Below are 23,880 nucleotides of genomic sequence, written 5' to 3' on the forward strand. Positions count from 1 at the left end.
CTCATATCACTAGAAATATCTGAACTCTCTATTTTTGGACCCCTTTCCCACCATGATCTTATCGGCCATCGCGGCGCCACATTTCCTATTCTATTGTAACAGTTTTACCTAGGAGGTCCTGCCTAGTTTTACCTATATTTTTGGGGGATTGGTATAAACTTTGTAAGAGGAGGGGACTCTCTCCTTAGACTCAGAGATGAACGGTCACTAATAAAATTGCTTGTTCAAAAAAGTCTACTCTTTCTTGAGTTTTTCACTCGTTTTATGGAATCGTTAGAGTAGCGAGGTTGCGCGAGCCCCTCAAGTCGTGGAATGATAAAACCCCGCTACAAGGTTTGATACAGTTTGCAATATAGAAAGGGTGCGCCTGGTATTTTTTCGTGTACATGTGCAGCTAGGGTGGTCTTGATATTTAGGTAGCTGCATTTACGTGTGTGATATTTTGTTTGGGAACAAAAATTATTTTGGTTATGCAACTGCAACACAAGTATTAATATGTATGTATATAGCTAACCCAGTGTAAACCCTGGAATTATTTTAAAGTATTCAGGACTTCTTTTTCTCTGAAATACTTCAACTCCTCCCATCCCATTCTTTCGTTTAATCAAATTTAGTTTTAGTAATACGTTTAAAAAAAGGTCAGCCGTGTAATCCACTTATCCCGAAAAAGACGTAAAAGGTCTCTCCGGTTTTTTATCCTCTCGTCAGCCGTCTTATAAAGTATATTGCTAATTTGGCAGTGCCTACTTAGAGACTTAAAATTCATCAAGAAGATGGAAAGAGATCCTATAGTCCCGCTTTGTTTACCGAATAACTTTAACGAAAACGTTCTGTTGTTTAATAAATAGTTCGCAGTGAATTTAAATTTGTCGGAGACAAGCGAGCTTGATAAGCCCTGCATTTTGTTCTCTTAAATGATATTGTGTACGGATACTACTTGTTTTTACCAAGTGGGCTTGTACTCAACTATAATATATGCAGTCTAGGGGGAATTTTAAATTAAAGCTCATTCAATTGAAGTTAGTCGAATAATATCTCAAAGTATAGCTATGTTCAAGTGGCGAATCTCCTCGGAGATCTGTATATTTTACTTCAAATTTATTAGCTTCAAATCTTCTATCATGTTTGGCGATCTAGACCCTCATTGTTAAGGCAATTCCCAAATGCATCTCTATTTTTGAAAGTTAAGTTTCTTCTAACTTTACACTCATTACTGTAACAACATTTATTGGTTCTTTCTCTTTTTAACGGGTTTTCCCTTTTTAAAAATTTAAATTTTCATCACGAAAATTTACTTTTCTACCGACAATTTACTACGTATATTTTTCATTAATCCTTAACTTTTTCCCTCATGAAAATCGATTATATATATTTATATATGGTAAAAATTATGTTTTTAATATAAAATTGGCATTTATCTCAAACGGTATGGCTTGAAAATTGTTCTTTCCATTTTTGATATTAGAGAGATTAAGCGCGCACCGAAAAAACGGGTACGGGTACGTGTAGCTACCTTACACAGTGCATCGGACAAATGCAATATAAAAGGTAGCTACACGTACCCGTACCCGTTTTTTCGGTGCGCGCTTAATCTCTCTAATTATAATATCAATCTAACCAAGGCTTATCTTCAAAAGGAAAACATAGTTCTTGTATACTTTATTCAATTCAGATTGCCCTGCAATTGAGAGCATACGGAGCGTTTCAATGGTTTCTTCGGAATCATTATTTTCTACCGAGATATATATTCCGTATAGCTTATACTAAATACACCCTGCACCGTCCGGATCTAGTTACTTTATATAAAAGACTATATTCTTCTTACGTTTAATAGTAAAAAAAGGCAATTGCGTAGGAGAGAAAAGACGATGCAAGGTTTCCTTAACAACCGCGTCCCTCCTCTTCCCTGTTTTGGAGTCGAGAAGGCGGTCCCCATATACCGCCTGCTCCAAAAGAACCACCTTTCCGACTTCTTCCTTTATCTAGAAGCTCATAAAGTGAAAGTATTCATTGAAATTAATATTAGAAAGACCAAGGCTTAAGTAGTAGAGTTTCTTATAGGCAAGTGCCTTGATTTATCAAGTCTATTCGTGCTTAGAACGTTTTATACGTTTTACTACGTATTATGTATTTCTTATTTGGGGTTTATATCCTATTTGGTTTCGGCATTGCCCACCCCGCAGCGTGTTACCACAACCTTCACTCGCAAATGGCGTCTGCTTTTGACTTTCTCTTAACCCGACCCGTCTGGAAAGAAATCTATTTTCTTCTCGACTCGACCATGCAACCGAAATATCAAAGAATGAAATCGCCTTCATTCCATGTTTTAGATTTTTTAGTCGAATGAACTCGGGAGTTCATAAAACGGAGTAAATCCTCGCCCTTCCCCTTAAAATTAAACTAAAAAATTCAGTATCGTGACTATTCACTTCATTTTTATCCACTCTTGATGACTTCTATATCGACCAAGGCTTAAAAACAAAATATTAAGGACAGTGATGCTCATTTGTATTGATTTTAGGTCTAAACTCGCATTGTTTTTCTTTTTCATTTATAGTAAAATGCTTGAAAATGCATTAGTAGGTCAAAACCCCAAAAGAGGGAAAATTGCACTATCGACTTAATATGGTTTTCATGTCATAGGTCAAGACATTCAAACCTACGAGTGATGGAAAATTGCAGTATGGTGTATTATAGACCGCCGTGTAGTAACTCTTGAAAATCAACAGCGAGGGAATGGGTCTAACAAATACTTCATTGTGAAATGAATTTGTATGAAAGGGTTTAGTTTGAAACTACAAGTTTTCGAATCACTGCATGGGGCTTGGTTGATTCTATTATCGGCGCGTAACAATTACGATGGATAATTACGCTTCGATGATGTTTGGTCCCGTCGCCTAGACGATCGTAATGATCGAGTAATGGTTCCACTCTATAGCCAGACACCAGTTAGGCCTTGGTCATTTAAATTAATTCGAAATCGACCGAGCATTTATAGAACAGATATTTCCTAGGCATTCTTCCTTCCACTTTTGTTAGTTTTGTCTTTATGTCAACAGGGTCAAACCTACCTCTGCAAAGAGTTCACGCTAGAGCAAATATTAACCCATAAAAAATGGTTCTCTATATGAGAAATTTCATGCTCCGTTCTCAGAGTTCTATAAAATCTAGAATATTGGTGTCACCTATGTCATATAGATTCTAACAATTTTTTCTTCCGAGGTATTCATTCTTCCCGGAATTATTCTATTGTCATGATTATGGTCATTAGTAACTTTAGATAACTTTCTATTCTCCCTTTTACTACGGTACGCTGCTGAATCGAATTTATACATTAATATTTATAACAATTCTTTTTTATTATAAATATTTTTATTGAATCTACAACCCACTTCGTAATAAATCGAATTCTGAAGATACAAAAAATCCAGTTATTGTATTTTCCGATCCAATTTATCGGAGCCTGGCTCTATCTTTCATACCGATTGCAATTTATGAAAAGAAAAAAAAATCAATGATGAAAAGTAATAACAAATATTGGTTCAATTCAATGACTGCTAAATATAATAATGGAAACTATATGAAAATATTCATGTGGAATATTTATTAATTCATGGCAATTTCTATTTTAGTTCTCATGTAAATATATAGTAGATGGGGGGGGGGTAAAGATAGATTAGTAATTATCATTGAGACATTATTTTATAATGATTAACGATAACCTTGGATTGGACGCCAGTCTTGAACGTTTGTATCAAAGTACTACTTCTTTCTACTTTATTCGCTATCAAAAGGACGTATAGAGTATAACTACTATAACTACATAGAACCCGCATTATTTGTCCAATCCACATGAATAATCTAGGTAATATTTAAGTTTGTATGGATGAAATATCAAGGTTATTTCATGGATCGAAACTTTGAATCATAGCTCTAACAATAGTTTTGAGGTATCGAATTTTACTCTTTGTTATCAACTCTTTCAGGTTTTATCGAACTCTTTAAGGGGGGTGTCTCTTATTTCGAACAAATATGTATGATGTCCAAATAAAAGATTTCTACATCGTCATTTTATATATATATATATATAAGGAATCGATTCTTGAAGAGTCTATGATCGATTCTGGACAACGCACTCGGACAGTTCCCCCAACCAACCTCGCTGTGTATCCTCAACCCTCGATATAAAAATACAGTAGACGACTCTTGACAATTTTCTTTTATCCATATTCCACTTGGCTTTCAAATTGACTCGAGACACAAATATAACTTGGAGTAAACAACTGTAGAAGGTAGTAAGAAGTATTTCTCGTATTGAATTACATGCATGGTTGGATGGGTATTTTTCATTTTTTATTTTTTTTTCTTTACTTATTGGCGAGACTAAAGATAGAATAGAAGAATCCCACCTAAATGATCATTCTTCCTATGTCCCAAAAATTGTGGAATTTCTTATACTCTTTGGAAAGGTGTACTCCCTGTGATATTGGGGAAAGGAGGGGGACATTTTGTGGGCGTTAGGTTGGGATCGCGTTCGCCAATATTCGTCAAATATGACGTTCCCGTTAGCTCTAGCAATTTCGACTCCTATATATATATCCCCGGACTCGATCTCTCGTTCTTTTTAATCCGAAATAACTCTTAAGGTTTTCCTGCATCTTTCCTTGACGCATTGTGCTCATTATTTTGGATTTCGTCGCGTTTGTAGGATACAATAGAGTAATGTCAGTGCTACGTATGCAAACGTCATACCCTTCTATCTCTTAGCTCAGTGTCATCCCCCCTACCAGGCGCGTATAGTATCCTCTCTTACAAAAGCGCGCCTAGAGGGAGGGATACACAGTCTACTCCCCTCTCAACCGACACTACTCTATTGTCAATTTCAAGTTGAGATTACCTCTTGTCTATCTTGTTCCATATTTCTTTCTGATGGAAAAGCGGGTAATTCGTGTCCCCTTTGGATATATGTATAGAGTATGGACTACTGTTCGCTGTACTTGCGAGTTAGGAATCGCAGCATTGAATGTCCTGGAGTTTGGTCCACATGCGTGGGAGGGTAGTGAAATCCCAGAAAAGCTTCAACCTTATACCACCCCTATACAGGGTGTTTGTGAAAAGTCCATCAATAATGAAAGGGCGTATTTATTGGGCCATTTTGAGTCGAAAATGTTCTATGACATTTTGCCGTCCGAGCCACGGTTTTCGAGTTATGATTTGAATATTTTAGGGATGACCCCTTCATTAAATTAGCGCTGTCTTTCAATTTCTTAATTAAATTTAAGGGGTCATCCGTAAATTACTCCAATCATAACTTGAAAACAGTGGCCCGAACGGAAAAATGTCATAGAACATTTTCGACTCAAAATGGCCCAATAAATACGCCCTTTCATTATTGATGGACCTTTCACAAACACCCTGTATATTTCGACTTTTGCCAAGACGTAGTCGATATCCATTTGGGAATCAGTTTTACTGAGAAGAGAGAGAGGGGCATAGGACAGCTACACGCTCGTTCAGCCGCTCTTGAGGAGGACTATTTTCTCTCCTATGAGGTTTAACCTATATATTAGTTGCGCTTCTACTTAATTCGTTTTAACAACTGCCGTTGAACAAAACTTTAGTATTATAGACGAAGTAATGGGTGGGATATCAACTGACTTTCTATTGTAGTCCAACGGATATGGAAAACCAATTCTTACCTTCAGTAATGTGGTAGGAATAAGTGTCTCGATAATATTATCTCTAGAAAATGAGAATATGTCGCAAATCTCATTTAGTTTTGCATGATCGTAATTCAACTTTTGTAAGACTTAATTTTCTTAGGTTACTTTTGATATCCTTTATATAGAATATATCTTCGATTGAACCGCCTTTGGTCCGCGTCATTCTTAACATCCATATTTATTCGGAATCTGACGTACCATATTCTATCTTTTTAAATAAAGATACCTAGAATCATTTATTTTCCGACGTAATTATCTCTGTTCGATATTTCTTTCGTTCTCGAACGAGTATCAAATATCCATCACTGAAATCTTCATTCTTTAATCGCCTTTATGCAACTATCAAGGAAACGAAACGTTGACTGAACATACTTCTTGTAACTGACGTCTATCAGACGGTAGAATACTTTTATATTTTTAGTTCCTGTTTTTTTGGGGGCTTCAACGTATAGTGATCCCTATGGGTGGGCGTATATCTGCCCAGTTCCTTTGTTCAGGATTATAGGTTATACGGACAGTCTTAGCTATAGTTGAGAATAGAGTAAGACCAATTCGGTTCGAAAAATAAGGAAGAATGGTTCAAGGGGGATGGTTCAACCGTCAGCTAGTTCGATCTGTTTTGTCGTGTCCGTTTGCTCTTGTCTAGTCTTTTTAAGGAACATCTATTTTTTTCGATTCTTTTCTCTCCTACTTTTTGGTTTCTCTCTATTTTAACCTCTGCTTCTCTCTCGAAGATGTCAAACCTTTGCATTAAGACTTTGTTGTTTTCTTCGTACAAACTACCTCTTTACTTAAAAACCTTTTATAAAAGTTAACTCTTACGACTTAAAGTTAAGAAACTTAAATTAAAGGAGACTTTTGCCGCTTCAATTCCCTCTAATACCTATTTCGTGTTTTCCAATTTAACTAAGAAACTTGAAAGTTTAGATTTAGGTCTTTGATGTTTTGTCGATTTTTACCAGGGTCTAGTTTATTTTTATCAGGATTTGTTCTTTGTTTTAGTTGCGTGCCCATTTTAAAGTGCTGATTGGTTTGAACGTATGTTGATTGTTATAAATTAAGTTTATAAACTAAGTTTCGAAGAATATTCGCGGATATTATCAGTTATCACTGGGATTTCGTTTGAGTAATTACTAATTACTAATTAGTGGATTTAGTAAATATAAGTAAACCTGTACAAACACGAGAGAAAATTATTGCCAACTTAGTTTGGAATTATTTTACATATGACACGAAGATATTGGTAAAATTGAGAGGGGGCGAGAGAGGAATTTTTCCTTCGCCAGTAGTTGTAATATACCAGCTTGCAGACTTTCGTATTCAAATTTATTTGGCCATTGCCAAAATTCTAATTCAGGCCTAGTTCTTTTCTTTGTTCGTACGAGTGTACGGTACACTCACTGGGTTCGAGATGCGGTATTTAACATAATATTCTTAGTAGCGGACATCTGTCATCTCTGGGTGGGAATAAAATGGATGGTTCTTAACAGAAAAAATTTTCTTCTTCCGCTCCTCATCTTAAGCTTGTTTCTAGGGTGATGCAAAAAATGCGCGAAAGATGAAAAAGAAAGAAATCTTTCGGCTGGTAATGAAAAATTGATTATAGAGTGCGGGAGGGGCTTTAAATCTCTACCTTCGTCACAAATTGGACGCGGGCGGAGAGTTCGCGAGGATAACTCGTTCGCACTAAATATTTTGCTTCATAAAATATCTCCCCCATAATTTCAATTTTCATTACGTAATCTCTCTGTACTTTTAATACGTGGAAAACTGTCGTATCCACGTGATAATGTTCATAATAATGAATCTTGATCCCAAATGTGTAATTATAGAAATTTATTTAGTTCTAATTTGAGTCAAAAATATCAGCGATCAATTATGATTGAAAAAGATAAAGTCCTCTGTTCTTGGAAATTCGAAAGTGATAACCGGCTTTCTGCACCTTCAATTGCAATTAGTAAATTCTAACGGAAACTTAAGTATGTCAGTGCGAACGGGTTGTAAATCTAGGTGAAGTTATCGAGGTGTATGAAGCTTCTTTTCTTCTCCCAGCCAAAACTGTCAGATATTTTCACACGGAAGACTTCTCTTCGTTTAACCTTCACGGTCCATCCCTGGAGATGAATAGCGCCTTTCGCTTCTACGAATCTCGGACGCGATAAAAAGGCTACTACTACTACTACTACCTTCACTCACTCGCCCAACCTACTCTCTTTCTCTCTCTCTCCTTACACCTTTCCATCTAATTTTTTCCGCTTCCTAATTCTTTTTTATTTCTCCTTCATCCTCGTCTAAGCCTATATTCTTTTTGTTGCTTACGCTTCAATGTGTTCCAATTATTATTCAAATGCTACTTTTTTTTTATTCGGGCGACCCTTCCTACCTAGTTCCCAACGCAACCAAAAATTAATAGTAGTTCTATTTTTTTATTTTCCAACTCTCTTCATCTCTTGTCTTTCTCTCCTTGGTTTGAAGGCGTATTAATTTTTTTTCCTTAAATAGATTTTAAGGTAATCATTCTCTTTGTTCAGAAGAGCGTTGGTAGTCAGGGGGTGCTCTATATAGAATAGCGAGTGATTATGTTAAAATATGAGGTTATGAGGTGTTAGAAAAATCCATGGCAAGGTATTCTTTTCGCCATTTCGTTCGATTTGAACATTATCAATTCGTAAGAGACGTGGGAGGAATCGCTACTAGTTTTATCGTTTCTACGAATGTATAAAAGAAGCTGATAGAAATTTGCCGCGGAGTAACTAATTTTTTTGCGGAAATTCGTAATTAAAAATAATACTAAAGAGGAGTGAGGGCGTAATTGCATTTTCATAGACATTTTATTTCTTTTTTTTTTTTTTGGCGCGCTTTCTCTGCGCTCTCTTATGTAAGGGCGCCTTTTCGTGAGTGTTGGCGCTTCGTCATTCTCCAACACGATAAAGGCCATTCCGGATGGAAACCGCCCCTGTTTCCTCTTTTTAAGCGCTTCTCCCGCTATTTTACCCTTCGTGCGTGCTTCATAGATATCAGAAATATACTCTAAAGCCTCGAAGAGTACGCGAATGTCTTGTGAAAGTTGTAGAACTATTTGTTTACGATATCTATGGAGAAACGCGTAACCTAAAAGAAATGGTTTTATTTATCGCCTTTGCGCAAAAACCTAATCTTCGTATAATTTATATAGATTTCTCACCTGGAATATTAATAGGTAAATCCATTTTAAGCCTTTGCGTCCATAGTTTTGTTACGACAGATGTCATCGAGCGTTAATTTTCTTACTTATCATTATTTATTCTTTCTAAATGGCTTATATTTTAGAGCAAAAGCGAAATTCACCCTAAAATATATTTATTTTTCTCTGCAATTTTTTAAAGTTTTCCTGAACTTTTCTCTTTCCTTCAATCCTTTTACGTTTTTTGTGCAATTCATTCTAATGTTTTCTAAAAGAAACTAGCTGATTCCATTCTCAAACTGAAACTAAAAAAAGGAAAATAAAATAACAAAATGGAAAGAAAAAGGGAAAAACGAAAAAGATCTCGAAACTTAGGGAAGAAATTGGTTAAGAAAAACCTATAGTAAAACTTTCCCCGTTTTTTAACTTCTCCCTTTCCAGGCAGGCGTATCTTACAGGGTTGCCACATGCTTTTCATTTTAAAATTCCCTGACTAATCCAGGTTTTCCCTGACTATTTAAAGACTTTTTCCCAGACCAATGTCTAGTAACAGGAAATTAACTTATAACTAAATTACCGTACCAATATAAAACTCCCTGACTTTTATGACCATTTAAAGACGTTTCTTTGACTTTTCCGGTTTTTCCAGGTACTGTGGCAACCCTGTTATAGGAAAGAAATTCGAACGCGGAACCAATTTATTTCACCCCCCTCTTCGACTGAATGGGTTGACTTCACGAGGGTATATTAGAATTCGGAAATCGGAGAAATCGGTTTCTAGTCTTTGAGCTCCTTTATTTTTATCTGAAGAATTTCATGACTTTTTTTTTGAGGAAACAAAGGAACTCGAGGATTACAGTCACCTAGAGATGAGTGTGAAATTTCGTACTCGGGGACCCTGAGGGTGAGAATAATTTACCCCCTGAAATAGCCTGAAAGAAACCAATTGGAAGGTGCGATTATTAGCCAGTGAAAACACGTGCTTCTAGCATCAATCACGACGATACCTTAAGATCCTTTCTCTAGCCCGAGGCCTCCTTTCGTATTTAGAAACACGAAAAAACCATTACTAGGATCTAGTGAAAGAGCGCACCTGTAAACGGACGACTGCGACAGACTCTTGTAGCTTCTTTTCATATACGTACTCTTAAAGGAATGTTGTATCATTTTATACTATCCATCTCCATGTTACGTAAAGAATACTAAGGGTTTTATATCCACACAAATTCTTTCACATTCCCTTTAGCTTGACTTTGCCTAAGGTACCTAGTAATATTATTCGGATCCAGGGCATTCTAGCGGGAAAGAAGTACTTACCCCTTTTAGCCCTTTTGGGAGAGCCTATTAAGAAGACAATTGCGTCATCGTGCATCTTTTCTTTCGCGCTTTGTTTCTTACATTTTATTGGATAAAAGAGAAACCTCCTGAAACAAACAGAAAATGATTTTCTTATTTTCACTTGACACGCAACTACAACAGAATCCTACTTATCTTGGGAAGAGTGAAGTTCTTACAGAAAAGGGGTTTATTCCGGCTGAAGGTTGAATTCCGCACTTCATATTTTGGCTTACCAAGGCTTAAAAAGATTTAAGGTAACCCGAAGCTTGGGTTTCCATTTCGAATTTTAAATGCGCTCTTAGATGAGAATATATTTTAGGAATGAGTTTCGGTGTCGAATTTGATCATTCCGCATTTAATGAAACCCGTATCCCGGATTGTAAAAGATATGAAAGTTAACGGTGGTTAGGTTTGACGGAATTCGTCAGACATAAGTCTTCTTGTCCTAAATTCCGCAGTTGGTGGTTGAAAGAGAAGGTATCCTTCCAAAATTCATAGGTGTGAAAGAGAGATGGAGTACGTAGGATGGTCGGCGACCGAAATCGGAAGCTTGTCGTTGAATAAGATGAATTGCTTTGGGTTGTTGGCTCATCTCGTCGCACGCCCAATGTTGAAACTTGAATGGCAAGCGTAAATGGACCAAACCAGGGGAAATTGCCTGCGAGGCTTTCTTCGCACCTTCTCTTTCCATCTTTACCAAGACAGACTAGTCACTAGACCGACGTCTACACCGAAGTTCCTGTAAAATAAATCTAATGAAATCGAGGAGGAATTTACTAATCATTTGCTTCTACATTTAACCAGACAGCAACCATTTTATTGCCAAAATAGAGAATGTTGAAAATGAGTTTGGTTAAACTTGAATATAGAATCAATTCGGCAGTTATAAAAACTGCAAAAAAATAATCAGAGTGATCTGCCCCTTGAAGAAAAAAAGGAAACCCCGTGCACGACACTATCCTTTAATTCCTGTCGAAGTTTGACAGACAATTTTATTAAACGTTTTATTTTTAAAGCTGGATTCTCACTCGACGGAAATCACGACGGAAACCCGGCGTTTTGGACTCGACGGCAAAATCTGGCCGTCGACCACGACGGAACCACCGCGCCGTCGGACGGAATCTGTGTTCTATTTTTGCCGTCGAACGCGGCGTTTATCTCATTGCTCCACCAATGAAAACGCGATAATGAAATCGTCATCGATGACGCAAATTTTAGGCGGGAAAGTGAAATATTTTATCCTATTGCGCAATCAGTCTTGGAAAGTTGGAACGAGGGTAGAGTGCAAAAAAATGGGCCCTAAAAAAACCACCACTAATGTTGAGCCTAAGAAAAACGTAATTTTTAATAGAGAGATATTTATCGAGGAAGTTAAAAAGTACCCGTAAATATGTCTCTCACCCAAAAACGTTTCTTAGTTTTTATACAACAAATAGGTTAATAGCGTATAATTATAAATGCTTAATGCGCACAAGATTTTAACAGAAAAATCAGAATCCGACAGTTCCTCCAATTTTTTTAACAAAACAGGGACTGACGGACAGAGAGTGGGTAGCGCCCTCTAATTTTTGTTTTTAAAACTTCAAATCACGTGACTTCGTTGAAATTTGCCGTCACAAAAATTCCGTCTAATGAGAATGAGACACCGTCGGAGCCCGGCGTTTTCAAATTTTGAAGCTGCCGAGCGGCAGTTTTCCGTCGAGATTTTCCGTCGAGTGAGAATCAAGCTTAAGTCTTTCTAACACATCACAAGGATCACCATTTTGACCATTGTGTTTTTCTTTACTCTCTATATCACATAAGGGAAAAGGTAATGTGTTTAACTTAATTAGGGGAGAGGGGAAACTTTTCAGTTGGAAACAACTTTCAAATTATAAGTTTAAAAATTTTCCCAAAAATGTAAGCCGCGTTATTTTTCCTGCACCCAATTAGGTTCGACGCTTAAATTCTTATCCAAACTTTTCCGTGACCATTCTCCATTAGAATATACCTATGCCTTGTTGACTCGTTCTTCTTTTGTATTTAATTTGTTTTGGAGGTTGGAAATGGTAGGGTTGGTTCAAATAGCGGGTTCAAGTTAATTCCGAACCCTTAGGGTTAAACTTCTAAACTTATTTCTTGGAGAAATTTTGTAGCCCCTGGAAAAAGGAACGAAAATATCTTTTCGTATTTATATTTGGATACCTAGCTATAATTGTGTTCACTCTATCTTGATCAATACTATTTTATTTCCTATGAGGATCAACGTAGTGTAATCATCCGCCTTGGCTTTATTTAAATTCCCTCGAGAATAGCTACCTTTCTCTCCTCTCAAATTAAGGAAGGGTCTGAAATTAAGCTCGTCGCTACGCAGGAAATATCTCTAGTATTTGAAACTGTATTTGAAATACCTTTATGATAGATGGGCGATTGGCTTTTTTCATCTTTTGTTTCAAAAATCCCGGAACAGGTGGTGGTAGAAAGAGGGGAGAGTCGATACGCTCATTTGGAATCCGAATCAACCCAGTTTTGCAAAGCAAATGTTGGAAATAATTTTGGGTTTTTTGAAGGTTTTTAGTTTCTCGTGAACTTCTACGCGTAGCTTCGGGCTTTCGTTACTATTACCTAATGGGTCATTTGAGTAATTTCCATGGCTTTAATGAAAGTTTGCCCCCAAGTTTGCTATTCAACCAAGATATTTTTAGTTTGAAGTCAAGATGTAATAGGGAAAGATTTATTTATGTAATGCGAATAAAAGTTCGCCGATAATCCTTTTTCAACTGAGAGGTAAACCACTACTGGGAAATAAATTTCGTATGTATAATTAATTTGAATTGTATTAAATTAAATTTGATTAAATATAATTAGAATACACACTTTATTATAAATATTTACTTTTTTAAGGAAATTAGAAAAGTTATTCGCTATAACCGGTAATATTTTTTGTTATTCTGCCACCACCGTTCTAATTTCGTAAAGTGTTTTGCTTTATAAAATATCCAAAAACTGCAGGGTAATTAATTACTGAAGTGCGTGAGTTTCCATACTTAAAACGTTTGAGAGAGAAGAAAAAACCTTTACTTATATATTTTAAAAGGAAATACCCGTACTGCCACTAGCTATAGCGTCCAAGGATTAGGTACAGTTTATTTTTCCATTTTTCTCGATTAGTGAGCGTAATGATTAGTATAGGGAGAGAAAGGTTTCATTGTATTCGGGAAGATAAAAAATGATCCTCCGCTAGGCCATACTCGGTGCACCATTGGCACAAGATATACCTACCTACTTTCTTTCTTACGCGCTTATACATTGGGTATTCATACGCCAATGCTTTTACCCTACAGAACACTGTTAATAGAAAAGATGCGTCAACGTTAATTAATTATAAATCTCCAGTCGCCGATAAAAGAGGAAACGACGCGAACGAGCCTTATTAATTGATGTTACGCGGATGAATTTGAAAAATGGCTTCGTTTTTCTTTCCTCTTCAATCGCCTTTTCTTCTAGCTCTTCATCTCGTTTTTCTTTTCTTTTTGCCATATAATTTTTGAAACAATACGTAAATTTTAATAACCGGTTCTGTACTTGAAAAGTACTCCAAATTAATTGTGATGAAAGAATCAACCGGGATTTAATGTTTGTGGTATTTTAATTGAGAAATTTTGGAGAAATATTATGATTTGGAATCGGTTGTCGCAATGGGAATATAGGATGACTTGGGATCACCGGGAATTTTGAATTATTGCTCATGGAGAAACACGTACGAAATAATATTTCACATAGAATTTATTGCATTTTGCGATCCGAATCCCTGTGATGGTGTAAATCTATACCTTTTTGCGGATTGAACATTGGGAATTTCATCATGTCATTAAACTCGTGCTGGGAATTCTATACAGGGGAAATGAGAATCTACCCACCCTGGAGTAGTTTTCCAGGACTCAACGTGAGTTTGGTAAAAATCAATCAAGAATTCTCTTAACGGCCTTCGCTAAAAACCTTCGAAGGAGAAGGGGATCGAGACTTATTCTTTTAACGGGAAAGAGGGTTGTATATCCCTTCGCCTTAATCAATGAAATGTGGCCCTAAAAAAATGAAGGTTCTTAGGCTCATGGACCAGGAGAGGCCAAATTTATGTCGTGGACTCCCCACGATTTTGGTTAGAGCCGGATAACATACTAGTGTTAACGTGTAAAGATGGTCAATTTCTGCGAGGTTGTCAAGTGTACAACTGACAAGAGACTAAGGGAATTCGGGATTAAATGTAAACGCGAAAGGCTAACATCGATTGTCTTTAACGAACGATATTCCTTCGTGAATTAATCTAGTTTGAGAATTAACACGGCAGAAATTCATCATTAACACTTGATCGCCACATCAGGATCTAGTAGGATTTCCTTAAACCATCTCCCGCTCTTCATCTCGGAGTTAGGGTTCTACAGCTAGTCTTTCAGACCGTGATTAATAATCATTGCTTTTTACCCTCGCTCGCACTTGGGAAATAAAGAGAAACCACTCAATCCGTACGCGTTTACCTGATTAATGACAAGAAATAACGGGGAATCAACGTCAAAATAAAGTCTAAAATTTCTTGCCAACTATGTTAAATATTTTGTTCGAAAGCTATTGGGGTTTTTGAACGCCTTAGAAATATAATGGACTAATGTTGACTTTGGTATTCGATGAGTTAAGCGGTCTTTCCCATCTAATCTTCCCAACGGAATGGGCCAAGTACCGTCCTAAAAGATGACTTGTCAATGAGAGATTTCCCTCTAAGATAAACACATTAAAGACGCAAAGTATTTGGGGGATTTTACAATATAATCGCTTTTGCGACCTCTTCCCCCATTGTCACTGTTATTTTATACACATAGAACCCGAAAAAAATAACTACGAAGGTGTTGTGAACCCATGGTATGGTTTAATGTTGGTAATATGGAGGTTTTAGGTTAAGATATCGTCCGTAGTTCTTTCCTCCAAGTAAGAACCATAATGTCTTGATGGCTCTCGTCAGGAACGCGGTTATTAAAGGAAAATAGTCTATATTTCCCGCCTAAAGGGAACCGCTGTTTGAAGTTTTTCTTACATAAAGCTTTTAATGGATTAAATTTCCTTGTAGAAAACGGAATTTTTTTTATATCTTCCTTTGTTTGGCGTGTAATATAATGATTCCATAATGGTTTGTTGTAGACCGACCTAAATTTTAGTCCGAAACTACATGAAAGTAATGAAAACTTTAATCACAATTGAATAATTGAGTTAATTTTTATTTTTATTCTGTGTTGTTAAGGTAAGTTTCCAAAGCAACTGAAGCTCGATGGTTGTCTTAAATCCTGAGTAAATTGAGACGATTGTAGTGTATGTGATGCGCAAATGATTGATACGTAGCGAGATTGACTTTGTAAAATTGCAGTGAAAAATTAGAGATAGAAAATTAGGACCGAAATTGCTACGTTAACTAAAACGAGGGCCAGTGCAACTAAAACTTTCCCCAAAAAGTTCCTACTTCTCTTTTGAGCACCTTTATTTAATTAATAGTTTAATCGCCTCATCTTGGAAATTAAATGAAGACGGAAATGCGCCTAAAAATAACAATATTTGCTATTAATCTGGAACCACATATTTTTCCTGTTGAACGTGTGAAACACTTTTACAGGCGCTTATATAATACATTACAAGTATTCGCCTGTGGTTTTTCTTTCCACCCACGAAGAATTTTTCTTAGAGGAAATAAATGGCTTTCATTTTTATTCTTTCTGGTAGCGTTACAACCCTTGCACACCGGATGAGCTTTGGCTAATTTGTTTCTAGCCCTCTAATCTATAATCGGGTTAGGGTAACGAGGCTTCCGTCGCGCGCTTTCTTCGTTAGGGTTGGCGCGCGCGTGAAAACTTGTGGAGTTCAGCCCTGCCCTGACTCCAGCATTCCATTAGTATATAGTCAAGGACCTTTTAATCTATTAATTTTTCTAATTTAATGAGTCGGGAGTTACTTTAGTGAAAGCATATGGAAAGAGCTTATAGGATACGTTAACTTCTGTCCGGGAAAGAAACCAAGAAAAGGGAAAAATGGCGATAAATAACAGGACTTAACGTGGTGCGATTTCCTTAATTCTCCTGACTTGTGAACGTATTTTCATAAGTAAATTGTTCGTCAGTAAGTTTGTATTTATTGTCCTTTGTTAGCTATGATTGTTTGTCTAAAGGTGGATTGGATTCAGTGATTTCATCTCTTCTAAAGCCATGGGGAGAGGTGCAACAAGCTCTCTGACCCTGGGACTCAAAAACTAGACTAGCACAACGATAATTTCTTACAAACTTAACTGAAAACTCTTTTATTTATAACAATGCGCATTAAGACTTGGTAGTAAAGCGAGTTTTGCGTCGAAGAAACGATAAAAAATATAATTTTTTTTCTTCTGTTTTTCTTGGGGTCAAGTCCCGTTCGCACTGCTGTTTAAGAATATCAATGGTGCAATACTAACGATGTAAGAATGTGGAGAACACTATACGGGTCACGTGCTTTGTATCATGCAAAAAAGGTTTAGGCATCTAGCGGAACAAAAGATGTATTTATAGTTGGGTTAAAAGCTCCGGGCTTTTAAATTAGCCAGGAAATAGAACATACTTCCGTCGTGTTTAATGAGAAACGCCCAATAATTGTTTGGAGGGATTTCCCTAAAGGGAGAGGAAGTTAATGCCGTTTTTATGTCTTACCACCCCTAAACTGATTCGTGATTGGTTTTTAATATTTTTTTTGTCCATTAGGCGTTATTAGCTGTCGTCCTTAATGAGAAAACGCCTTATTTAACATTTTTTAACACTTCCGAAACCTTATGTGTATTTACCCTGAGCTGGATTTTTAAGATAGCTTGTTAGAATCGAGTTAAATATGTTCCTAGTGTTAAACCTAGAGTGCCGGTTCGAGAGAAAGAATTTTCCATTATAGAAAATTTCTTACGGATTGACCTTAACCTTTTAAGAAACGCTTCTTAAAGGATGCGAACGAAACTCTCTCGGGATAGTTGGCTTTGTGTGTCCCGTCTCATTAAATAGCCAAACCCCGGTCAAAAGCGGCTGGACTCTCTATTCCTCCACCCTCTGCGCTAGCGACCACCTCCTTCTCCGGCCGCGTGGGGATTTTACAAGTAATATTGTAATTGGCGAGTCTCACGCGAAACCCTTTTTATCGCGGCGGCGTCCACACGCGCCTTTTTGAACTTTTCTCCGTGCGTGATTAGGAGCAGTCGCTCGGCGCCGGCCGACAAACGCTTTCTTTCGCCCCCAAAAATCTGCTCTAACCCGTAAATAACGCCCTCGCATAATAATAAAAAAAAATGCAAGGCGCTTATCGCCACCAAATTATGTCCACCATAGTGGCGAAATGCGGAGCTTCCAGGCGATTATAAAAAGTGGTCCATTTCCATGGTGTTCTAAAAGAAGTTAGGAACTCACTCATTCTCTTAAATGCCTATCAGTTTTTTATGTTCTAAATTTGATTAATTTAAGCCAATGAATTGTGTTTTATTTTGTTTACTCTTGTAGCGGTGGACAATTTCAACATCGCTTCAATGAATCCATCTCATGAATCTACACCTATTGCGATATCAAGTTGGACCAACAATGTGGAATTCATAATTTTGCTGCACAGTGAGTCTTTACATTTATATTTACGTCATGTCTTTCTTTTGTTAAACATAGTTTAGATGTAAATAGGCCAGAGAATTTATGGCAAAGAAATATAATACGTAATCGATAAGTTAGTAGCGCATTATCAAAGTCGTAAACGAAGTTAGTGAGAGGATATTTCCTTCTTAAAAGTAACTTTATAATCCCGCCATCGAGGTAAAATTGAGTCGTAAAAACGAGACTCTTTCCACGCGCTGCACTGCCGATATATCTGGAAAGAATATCAAGAGTTGTTATGAAAGAGTGCAAGTGGATCCTTGTTTGTGTTCCTTTCATGATCTTGAATAGTATGTAAACTATCTCATCCTAATGCGAATTACACACCCCCATTGTATTGCGAATTACACACCCCCATTGTAGAACACATTTTCTTCATTCCTTCCAAATCGGAGACAAGTTGATGAATTACGTTTTAATGTAAAGTTACTCTTATCTATCAACTCATGGTATTAAGGAAGGTTTAGAGAAAGCAACGAGACTTAGGGGTAATTTGGCCAAAGGAAAGTTTCCAAGACAAATCACCGTCGTAAAGTATGGAAGCGCGTTTCCTTTTGGAAAACTCTCCTTCTACTTGTCGTCATATGTAGTCGTAAATTCGTAAGCCCCGTGAGTTTGTCCCGCCCGATTCCGCTCGGCTACGTCCCAGAAAGTATACCCCTGGTCACCCTCACCCGAACTTATATTACTTCAAAGCTGGACGTAGAGACGACCTTTTCCGGAAAATTATATATTGGTCTATGCATGCGCCATGGCGGGGCTATTACTATCATACGTAGGATATACCGAAAAGTTTTATTAATGAGGCGAAGATTCGTTGGAAAAAGGGATATGGAAGTTGAAGGTGGGGAGATTTACTTCAATTCAAAAAGTAAGTAACTTTACTCGTAAGAAAAACGGCGGATATATATTTATCGCAAGCATTACGTATTCCCGGAATCTAATGGTTTGTCCAGAAAGTATTGAAGGGCGAGATTTTTGAATACGGAAATAACCCTTGAATCAACCCTTCTAAAACGTAAAATTTAGTTATGACTTTTTACTGCTGCTTTTATAAATATGAAGCTCTTATCATCCGTGTCTAGGGCGGGAAAAAAGGGCTCTCGCGCGTTTTCTTGGGAATGCAAATGATTTTGGGCGCCCCCAAACTATCGTTGACACGTTTCTTTGACACCTCATTCGTCAAGCATCCCCGGGACATCGAATAGTTTATTAAATCCTGTACCAAAGTTAGTTCCTCCTATGCCCAAAAATTATTTCTTCCTAACTTCCTAGTCTACAATTTTTGGTCATCCGCGGTTCAATACACCTAACTTTTGCCTTTTAAACGAGCGAAAGAACATTATTAGAAGTTAATCTACCATTTACGGAGATGCTCGTAACTCTCTATTTCTTGATTTGACCATGGGCTTTACGTATGAGTATCTGGAGCTCTAATAGAATGTTAACTACTATGAAAAGACCAGTAATGAACTTCTGGTTGATGGGAAAACGGGAAAGTGAATTGAAAAAGGCAGAAAATCTTAAATGTGTCGGGGCAAAAACAAATAGGAGTTCCTCGCGACGGGGAAATTGAAGGCGTGGGGGATGAAACGGGGGGCGTTCGGTAAGCGAGGGCTTTCGTGCTTGACACGCACTCCTCGTTACAACTTAATTTAGACGGCGAGAACAAAATTACCGAAATGGCATATAAGGTAGCCCTTAATAGTGGTACGCTACTGGTCTGTACTCAAAGCCGAAGTAACCCGCTCTCCATCATTTGCCACAAATCACTTCAAAAAGTTCGCCTTAAAAGTTACTTGACAAACTTCTGATTAAAATAGTAAGTGATCATAGAACTTGTTAATAGTTTAAGGCATTGACTGTCGCTTTGCGGTACATAATTTAAAGTTTCATCTATGGGTAAAAAATGTGTAGAATCAGCTTAATTCGGTTCGGAATAGTTAGTGTACATGGTGGTTTTCTGGTCTCGCGTTTTGGCTCGCGCTACACGACTAACTTATACGTTTTTAATGAAAATGTCTCGGCCTAATTGGCCTAAACGGGGGTGACATGTTGTGTCCCCCGTAGTTTTACCCATTTTGTAGCGTTGTACAACTCTTGGTTGACCCCCTTCTCACCATACCTTAACCATAGGGGTCTGCATTGCACGCCTGCTTAATCTCAATATTAACCGTTCCAGACGTCGTCGAGGATAATTGCTTTATAACTAGAGCTTAAATATGACTTCTAAATTGAGTTTGACGCGCTGGACTTGCAAAATGTCGCCTTTTTTTTCACTTTCTCCGAGATTGTTTCGTAAGTCGCTCTATTACCCACTGTAATAACTCAATTTAGAGAAAATTTTAAACGGAACCATCGACTTTCGCGACGCTAACGAGGTTTTAGAACGCAATCTTGAATCTTATTGGTTGCTCAGAAAGCAACAGTCCTTATGACCAGAGCTTAAGTCCTTGAAATACAGTCCCCGTATCGACAGCAATTCTTAACCTAGAAATTATATATCTCTTTACTTCTTCGTTCCTCACTAACAGCCCAAAAATCTGAATGGAGATGTAAGAAGCATGGTTTTCGAGGAATATATACATTTATTTTTCATGGAACCTATCGGGTTTTTTGACCCGAGCCACATTGTATATTGGCTTCTCCATAACACTTCACCCGCAACTAAACCCAGGGAAAAAAATATTGACTTTCGACAACCGCGACTGTCTTGGCCCGTCCGGGTTTTGCCGTGTATCGTTCCGCCGAAAAAAAGGAAAGGAAAACCCTCCTCTTTCCTAGCGTGTCAGTAAAGAATTGGAAAACGTTACATTGTCGTTCCTCTCGTCTCTCAAAAAGGCTATATATACTCCATACTTGTAAATATACATGGCATAAGACAGACTTTCATAGGAGGAAGGTGGGCTTACGAAAATATATAGAAAAAAGAATAGGAAGAAAAAAAACCCGTCCAAGAGTTTCTGTTGGAGTAGAGGAAGGGGAGTTTGAAGGAGGAGGAAGATAAGGGCCCAACGGCCAGATTGAACGGAATACCCCGGAGGCGATCAACGGACGATCGCGTCCTAAAAAAACAACACATTAACGGAACGAACAACCATCCGCTATTTTTTTACTCGCTCTTCCAGCAAGCCTTTTCTGTTCCCTCTTTTATTTTTTATCCCTAAGAGCAATTACAAGTAGAAGCGAAGCCCTGGCCAGAAATTGCACTTCCAACAACTCGCTCCTCTTCTAAAACTCGGCCCTTCTCTCTCTCTCTCTCTCTCTTTGGGCAGATAACGTTAACAGCCCTAGTTTCCCGTTAATGTAAGCACTTTCCTTCAGTTAACCTCCTTCTTTTTTAGACGCCTTGTTCTCATTCGGATTATTATTAAGTTAAAAATATTTGTATCGCGTTTATTGTAGGAACCAATTGACGGAAAGGTATCTGAGAGAAAGACTAAATAGTACTAATCCTATCTTACAATTTGTTACCCAGCTTTTAATATTTGTTGCTTCATGTGCTACGAATATTTGTTTGATCTCAATGTTAGCGTTAATGCGAACTCTCCTAGTGTCAAGGGCCAGAAAGATACAAGCCTAAATTAGTCTTCCATAATTGGACAAAGTTAATTCAAGAACTCCGGGAGAAAATATATTCTTTCACAAAAGTTATCTCGCAAAGTTTTGGATGGGGAAAATTTTTCTATGGGCCCCATTTCGTACGCCCCAATTATGAATTTTATTTAAAAATACGTACAACGCCAAGCAGTACCTTTGTAAATTGAAAAGTTTTATATTTTGGTTTCACAAAAATTCGCGATATTGAACCGACTGTCGGCAAATTCCATTATTCTCTGGAATATTCGATTGATGCGGTTACGGGGACCATTACATATCAGACTAGCAATCACCCGTCCATCGGCGTTGATGCATCGACGTTTTCGGTCACTCATACCCCCTTCCTCTTTCTAGCTTATCTTATTTATATTTATGTATACAAAACGAGGCTTAGCAAATGTTAGACCCAAACAACTTGTCAAAGAAACTGTAATATGTTGAAAATCTTAAAGAAGGGTTCTTGTTTGGTTTTTTCGTCTTGTTGTCAGGAAGATTTATCGAAGTCGAGAAATGAAAACATGACAGAGAAGTTAGTTCTACATAATTCGTTAACAGTAAGGCAACTTAGTCCAAGGCTTATTGAAACGGATATATGGTGACGTTCAAAATAATTAAAAAAATTTTTTCATAATATTTGTATAGCGCGATTATCCCTTCAGCCTTTGGAGGTTGTTGAAAATGAAAGATTCTTTGAACTTCGCGTCTGTTGTTGACTTTAGTTTTTCTGTTTCATGGTCTCGAAGGCATTTCTGAAAGATGGGGAGATGGTGTTTATTATTCGTTATCCTACGACGCCGCTTCCTCTTTATATTTGTTTGGGCTCGTGTTTGGGTCAAGTATGGTCCTGAGGATTGCTTTTTTGGAATTGTGGGTGGTGGTCAACCTCTTTCTAGGGCTTGGCAGGCGTATAATGAAAAAATATTTTTTCCCGTAGCGCAACCGAAGAGATACTGCTATGTCCTACGTTCTGAAAAAATGTTTTCGGTTCATTTTTTTTTTAGCCTAGTAGTAGGATTAATGTTTCGATGAAGATCCGGGGCGCAAAATCGCTATTTCGAAACAAATGGTCCACCCGAGAAAAAGTGGACGCTCGTCCTGGTTGCAAAGAAAGTGTTTATGGTTATTTTCGGTGAAGGTATATTTGAGGATTGGAAGTACCAAGTAGAGAAAAAGATTTTTCTTTGTTTTACGCGTTTCTTTTCAATCAATCATTTATTTCACGTTTAACTTATGAATCCGGCAATAATTTCTCGTGTAAAAAGCTAATTAATGTAGCTAAGTTTAATCAAGGTGTTTATTAAATAGTAGGTCTTCAGATATCTTGGGAAAGTTCTATGCAGAAAATTAGAAAATGATAAATTTTAGTTCGACAAAATCGGGCAACCGAACTCAATAGTAACGTGTTTGTCCACTTTCCCCGAATGCAACAATATCTCTCGTTGAGCTGGTAACCTCTGGATTCTTTTGGATTTCTGCCTGGCTATAAAATGGGAAAAGAGTAAAAATAAGGGGAAATAATTCTTGGGTTTTTGCGTGGGCGTTTTTGGTCAAGCTCGGCCGCCAACATGGAAACCACTTTCCACGGGCTAGCTGGCCCGTCCCGAATGCTATCACTCTTCCTTCTTTAGCTCCCAAACCGCCATCCAGTCTTCTTCCAAAACGGGGGGACTTCGATACTAGCCCGATGTATTACCCGCCCAGAAGAACTTTATCATTCGGTCTTTGCCCGAGTGGGGCCTCTCCTTTTAGCTATCTCTTTCAGAATTACCCAACCTCGTCCTTTCCTCATCTCATAAAGGAAGAGTGTCGCGATACAAATATCGCTTCATTTCCATTCCTTATATCTCAAAGAATTTAGCCTACTTAATCATTAATTACTTTGTAAGAGCAAGTTCTGTTGTTTGACGAAACTTTCCCTGCAATCTCGTCTTATGTTGTGATTTTATATCAGTTCTTCATGGCGTTAGAGGGTCAGTACAGAATGAGTTGAAATTAATGCAACTTATTGCAGCTCGAACGAGTGAGATATTCCAGCATTGACGTGCTTCGTTGAACTTGTAACGTTAACGGTATCAATATTTGCGCATTGATTAAATTATAGCTACTAGTAACGTCCATCTCCCTGAAGAATTTGCTTAATTAGCTACACTTTATTTAAGGATATTTTCCCTTTAAATTCTGACCATCCATCGATCCCATCATCCCCCTCTTCTCCTTTTTTCTAAGGAGAGTTTCTTCTTGGCGTCGCTATACATCGAGATTGTATTTAAGCGTTTGATTTATCGTCTTTCCACTCTGAGCCGTTTTCTATTTTGTCAGATGTAGAAATATTATCGGGCCGCTTCACCGAAAAGGACCCAATTTTAACAAAAGAGGCAGTAAGAATTTTTCT

General features: G+C 37.5%; 2 long non-coding RNA genes across 21 annotated transcripts in view; one reads left to right on the plus strand and one right to left on the minus strand.

Annotated features, from left to right (window-relative positions):
• Positions 1–23,880, plus strand: part of LOC149661388 (uncharacterized) — a 286,806-nt gene that overhangs the window by 75,149 nt on the left and 187,777 nt on the right. For 10 of the 11 annotated variants that reach the window (XR_016368888.1, XR_016368894.1, XR_016368891.1 and 7 more), the window contains exon 1: positions 17,818–17,852. This is a non-coding gene — a long non-coding RNA (uncharacterized LOC149661388). Of the gene's footprint in view, positions 1–17,747; positions 17,853–23,880 lie in introns of those variants that run through there. The other variant, XR_016368896.1, reaches the window with a different exon arrangement.
• Positions 9,785–12,945, minus strand: LOC149661390 (uncharacterized). 10 transcript variants are annotated; one of them, XR_016369095.1, is made up of 5 exons: positions 12,615–12,945; positions 12,446–12,551; positions 11,984–12,362; positions 10,204–11,193; positions 9,785–10,152 (listed from the first exon to the last, which is right to left on the minus strand). It is a non-coding gene; the product is annotated as an uncharacterized LOC149661390 (long non-coding RNA). The 10 variants fall into 10 exon arrangements; XR_016369092.1 differs by having other exon boundaries at positions 11,984–12,551; XR_016369100.1 differs by having other exon boundaries at positions 9,785–10,143; positions 10,204–10,310; positions 10,401–11,193; positions 11,984–12,945.

The sequence above is a fragment of the Phalangium opilio genome, unplaced genomic scaffold (genome assembly GCF_054372755.1).
Source record: "Phalangium opilio isolate 3A_F unplaced genomic scaffold, DU_Popi_V2 ptg000070l_1, whole genome shotgun sequence".
Classification (NCBI taxonomy): domain Eukaryota; kingdom Metazoa; phylum Arthropoda; class Arachnida; order Opiliones; family Phalangiidae; genus Phalangium; species Phalangium opilio.